This window comes from Primulina eburnea, chromosome 4 (assembly GCF_022965805.1).
Source record: "Primulina eburnea isolate SZY01 chromosome 4, ASM2296580v1, whole genome shotgun sequence".
NCBI lineage: Eukaryota > Viridiplantae > Streptophyta > Magnoliopsida > Lamiales > Gesneriaceae > Primulina > Primulina eburnea.
Genome location: NC_133104.1, coordinates 39,665,196 through 39,671,731, shown reverse-complemented (window position 1 = coordinate 39,671,731; position 6,536 = coordinate 39,665,196).

Sequence of the window (6,536 nt, the reverse complement as noted above, 5' to 3'; positions counted from 1 at the left end):
TGTACATATATTTATTTCTGTGTATTAAATATAGCTGACATAATATATGCATCTATGTCACAGACACGCCCAGATCATATGCAACCTCCACTGATGTTGACACAAAATGAGTGTAACCCCGGACCATCATCTTCAATTTGTCGTGTTCTACTCGAACCCCATGCAACATCAACTCTCGTAAAACTTTCGAAATGTCTAACATTTTTGGTATTTTTCTTCATCATCCCACGAATTTAAATCCAATTGTCGTGTTCTACTCGGACCCCATGCAACATTAACTCCTGAGAGAATCGTGATATGATGATCCCAATCCCCTGGAGTAAAATCTCATACTCGTGTTCTATCCATCCCTTATGCATAGTTTTCTTCGGTGTGAGCCGTGATATGGTGATCACAAGGACCAGTGTCGATCCCAGAATATGCCTGAGTTGACTGTTCATCAACATGATATGTAGAAGGTCCCGCTTGATTTAAATATACGGTTCCCAAATCTTACATTATTACCGGTATGACTGCATCAAATCGTAATCACTTACGTTCGACAACACTGGTGATGAATCAACATACAAGCACATGCAATCCAGTGCGGGTAAATCAAACATAAATTCTAGATTATCATCATCTGTGATATAGACATTCTCTTCCATGTAATGAGACAACGAGCTATAAGAATATTTCATTGACAATTTGATGCAGAATTTTGACGTGTCGATCTCCAGCATGCGATGCACATAATTTATCAATTGAGAAAATGTAATAGACCGTGATATTTTCATGGGCCTGGTCGCACTTAAATAACAAGACATGGATATTCCAAAGTTCATGCTCATTCATTTCATCAACGTGAAATGTAGGTCGACCTTTCCTTGTATTTGAGCATGGAAGAAAAGGACAACACACCACAATCCTTACCTATATCTCGTTATTTCTTTTTCATGTGGAAAATATTTTAACTTCACTTGCAATTGTAATTTTTCATCTCAAATGAAATCTAACCACTTTTATCGCCAACCTAATAAACGAGTGTTGCAATAGACGGTATGCAAAGGATTTTGTTTAACATGACAGTAACGATGATGTGTATCAAATATGAATATTGTCTCAAATGTTATAACAACTTGTGATAATATGCTGCATGATAATAAAACACACAAATAAATTAATTAATTAAAAATAACACATAGATAATTATGCACAAGTACTGTCTCAACTCAAAATAATCATTAGAAAATAAATCGAGTTTGTCACGCCCCGGGACGGGGGTTGGTTGACACCGACGTTGCTCTCAAATATTACATTCGAAAACAACAAGCCTCAGAAGTACAGAATCTCATAAACCAGTCTTTTATTCATAATACGAAATAAATCAATTGTCTGTTACAACTCGAATGCTGATGTTTTACAACGGAAATGTAAAACCAAATATTACAGTATCTTAACAGATGCAGCGGAATAAAAATAAACATAAACTGAGAACAACAGTCTTCTTCACCAGTCCCAGAACTGGATCTGCTCTTCTTCTTCTAACATCTCTTCAGTACTCTTATCTGAGATGGGTTTGGTGGGTGAGTGATATGATTGTCACTCAGTAAGCAGGGGCGGGATTAACTCTCAGTTTTCGAAATCGTTTTCAACAGAAACAGTAATACAATAGTATACAGAAACTCGTATTTCATGACAGAAATCAGAATTCAGACTTTGCAGGTTTCAGAACAGAAATCAGAATTAGTAAGCACTGAACACGTTAGTGAATTTCATGGCTAAACTGATATCAGTCCCCTATATGTTCTCTCCTCTAAGGGGTGAGGCCAGAATCAGAATCAGAATTCAGAAATGTTCAGAATATATATTCCTACCATTAGTTCACTAGGGAGTTTCAGTGCTTCAAAACATATGTCAGAATTAACATACAGAAACAGACTTTAAAACAGAATTATCAAACGGATTTCAAGTTATATATATATAAGCCCACTTACCGTAATTTGCTTAAAGTTTCGGTTGAAGTCTACTGGAATTTGGCTGTTCTCGCTACTTGGATTTTGCTGCTTGACAAAGGCACTCTTTCTTAACTCGAAATTTAAGTGATAATCTCAAAGCTTGTGTAACCCATTTCAGAGACTTGAAGGTGTTATTTATAGGCCACAATCTGACTGTTACGCTTCCAATTAATGGCCATAATCTGACATTAACAGCCTTTATTCCCTGTTAATGCTTCAGTTACAAGTCTGAGCTGAATCAGTAACTGACTGCTGCTTCTTTCTCGCTCTTCTGCTGCTGCTGATTTTTCGTTCTTCTACTGCTGCTGCTGGAAAATACATGTCTGCTGGAAAAATACCAGCTTCTGAATATTATCTTCTGCTGGAAATTTTGCATTGCTTACTGAAATGCTTTTGCTGGAAATTCGGGTTCTCACAGAATTTATAAAACGAATACTAGTGAAGAAATGAAAAATTATCTTCTTTAACAAATCAAAGAAATAAATTGCATCCTAAAATATCGATAAACAAAAATAATCAAAACACAATAACACAAATCTGTGTGATCGAAATTCGGAACAACAAAGCAATTTTTCAATTAAAACTTTATATGAGTGTTATCTTTGAATATGTAACCATTATTCTTCAATATATATATATATATATATATATATATATATATATATATATATATATATATATATTGATCTCGATAGAATTTCTTGAATAGATTTCTAAAAAAAATTGCTTTTCTTTCTTTCTTCTCTTTTTGATTTTGATTTGTGCAACCGTTGGATTGTCAGACAAATATGAAATTTCATATTCTTGTCTAACAGTTTCCCACAAATCATTCGCCCATAAATAACGAGACACAGATATTCCAAGCCAAGGAAATGCGCGTAATTTCAAGGAGAAGAGTCACAGATGCCTCTTTTTCTTTAATTTATTTTAAAAAAATTTAAAATCCGTTATAAATTTCTACAGATTGCTCTATTTTTACAAACATCTCATTTTTTCAATATTTTACTAAATATTTTTTTAATTAATATTATTTTTTTTTTAAAAAGCCCTAAGATACGCACACACAAGTGGCCAAAAAAAACGTAAACGTTAGGCAAAGGGCTGGTCGCTTGCCTTTAACGTTTTCTCATTACTGATCATTCGCAACAATTTTGTTCACATCTCATCTTTATCTTTAATTTATATGTCCTGCTGGTAAACATGTATAGTTTCAGATGATCTTTTTTGGTAAATAAATCACGGGTTTGGCCATAGCCTGCAACCTAGATTGCTCTCCTTGTCATCAAGTTTGCTGTCTATAAACATACAAATCTGATTATAAATAGTATATGCATCTCTCCTCTATCCAAATTTAAAACAGATAATATTACAATTTCATACATACTTTAGTTATTACATAAATCAAATCTCCCCCTTTAATACCCAAATAATATACCATATCCTGCACTATATATCTACCTCTGGTTTGAAGGAAAATTAACTACTCCTGACAGCTCTCTTTGTTTCACAAGGCACCTTTATGATTGATTATAAGAGTAGCTTTCATGTGTAACTGTTTAACTGATTTATGTTTGTGACACAGGTCAATGCAGGTTCATGTCTATAGTGAAACATGATATTTTTAACATGATGAGTAACATTTTTTAATGGGTCGAATCGAGTCAAAAATTCGTTTTAAAAAATTGACTCATGAGACGATCTAACATTAGTTTTGTGTAATTATTAAAAATCTTGTTATCTATAAAAAGTTTTGCATGACTTTTGTTTAATAATTAAATTAGTAGCAATATTATGAGGAATAGTATGTCTCGTGTGAGACGGTCTCACGGATATTTATCTGTGAGACGGATCAACTCTGTCTATATTTAGCATAAAAAGTATTACTTTTTCATGGATGACCAAAATAAAATATTTGTCTCATAAAATACGACTCGTAAGACCGTTTCATACAAGTTTTTGCTTATGACGAAATAATATACTATCGTATATGCAAATAATAAAAATAACATGATATAAATTCTATAAAAAATGGAGTCCCCACGTGACAACTGGATTAGCATCGACATTATATGTTGGTGTCGAGAAACACAGACTCAACAATATAAATCTTTTATCTAAATGAAAAAACCAACTCCACATATTGTGTTTTCACATGAATTTAAAAACTTAAATTCGATAATATAAACATAAATAATAAAAGCAAAGAAAATGAAAATCGGAATTTTTTAAAAAGCACATATTAGTGGTTTTTAATTTTTTGCAAAAAACGGCATAATTGTATATTCTGATGACGATCATTGATCCAAACATATATATTCTACGCCTAAAACAAAATAAAATTATAATCATGGCAATGATGACCATTGTATCCACCATGAAGATAATGCATAAAGAGTATGTCTCTTGTGAGACTATCTCACGAATGGCAAAAACTTGTGTGAGACGGTCTCACGGGTCGTAGTTGTGAGACGAATCTCTTATTTGGGTCACCCATGAAAAAGTATTACTTTTTATGCTAATAGTATTACTTTTTATTGTGAATATGGGTAGGGTTGATCCGTCTCACGGATTATGATCCGTAAGACGGTCTCACATGAGACTCACTCCTCACGAATTTTTATCTGTGAGACGGATCAATCCTACCGATATTCACAACAAAAAGTAATACTCTTAACATAAAAATTAATATTTTTCATGGATAACCCAAATAAGAGATCTGTCTCACAAAATACGACCCGCGAAACCGTCTCAAAGAAGTTTTTTTAAACTCAACTTGTAATTCTTGTTATGTATACTTATCAGACTTGAACAAGAAAAGTAAACGACCATGCACTAAACCTCTTGAATTTTGGAGAAGTTAGTGCTTGCAAATCTTTATTGGTAAGATTTGGTATTAAAACAGTATCTAGTAATAAAGTCAACTTTTGGACGGTAAAATAAAGAATAGGCGGCCATAGCTTTAGTATGTAGGAGCTCAATTGGGTGGGGGCTGATAACATTTATTCACCGCACGCGGAGAAGTTGGGAAATATTATGTAATATATTTGATTTCATGTTGGATTTAAGATAGATTAGGAAAAAGAGTATTTGAAATGATTTTCTGTTAGAGTAAATTAAAAATTCTTGGTAATGACTCAAAAATAATTATTTAATAATTGAAATTTATTATCGACTATATTTGTACCAACGAACTGATATATTATTATTATTTTATGAATTTGAAATTCAATCCGAGTACTACCAAATTTTTTCATTGACTAAATTTAGTTCTCGGAAACCCCATTATTGCGATGATTTAATTTATATTTTTAGACATTTTTAGGTAAATACACCATCCATATTATGCCCTTTTATACACGGAGAATCTTTATTATTTTGGTAATGTTTAGTTTATAAAACAAAAATGACCATTTTCAACAATAAAATAATGGAAATATTATTTCGAACTCAACAAAATTCATGTAATCTCTCTCTAAATTATCAGTTTACCACTCATATCAATGTTTTTTTATATACGATTTTATGTAAGATGTTATATCTATTAAAGCTTTTAAAACAATTGCAATATCAAGAATTTAAATTGAAATTCCGCAAATTATTATTTTCAAAAAGAGTAAGTCTCTTGTGAGATAGGTTTCACGAATATTTATCTGTGAGACGAGTCAATCCTACCGATATTCACAATAAAAAGTAATACTCTTGTCATAAAAAATAATATTTTTTCATGCATGACCCAAATAAGAGATATGTCTCACAAAATACGATCGACATCTCACACAGGTTTTTGCCTTTCGAAAAATATAAAAAAAATTAACTGGTGATAGATATATAAATGGAGTTTTAATTGAAATAAAATGAAACACCAATTATTATAATAATAATAATCTATACTATTAATTAAAGTTGATGCTCAAATATTAACTAAATTTTAATTAATTTGGTGAGGCCTTATTTAAAAATAAAATTATACCATTATTATATAACTTTGTTGATTAAATATATATCTTTAATTTCGTGAATGTTAAGAAAATCATTATGCATGCACACGTGTAAAATGGATTTCATGTAAACACGAAGCAATAATTAAGTGAATGGTCTCCATATTTTTTGAAAAGAATCACGGGCCCATTAAATATTCGGGTCAATAATTCTAAAAGTGGGCTTGATTATGTTAAAAGTGAAATTCTAGTATTAGGTTTAGGCCCGGAACTATTTGCGTGCACTTCACATTTTATTTTTAGAAGGATGTCATTTCATGTATTTGTGAGTATATATTTACATGATAGTAATTTTTGCAGTTTTGTTATCTAAAGATTTCATAGGTATTTAAGTTGAGGAACTTTTCATGCTGCCCTTTCATCTAAGGGTGAAAATTTATCTATACAGGTAGCACAAAAACTCACGTGATATAGTCTCATGATTCAATTTTGTTAGACATATATAATGTTTAGGTCACTCATGAAAAAATATTATTTTTATGGTAAAAGTATTATTTTTTATTGTAAATATGAGTATGGATGACTCGTAAGTGAAACTCAC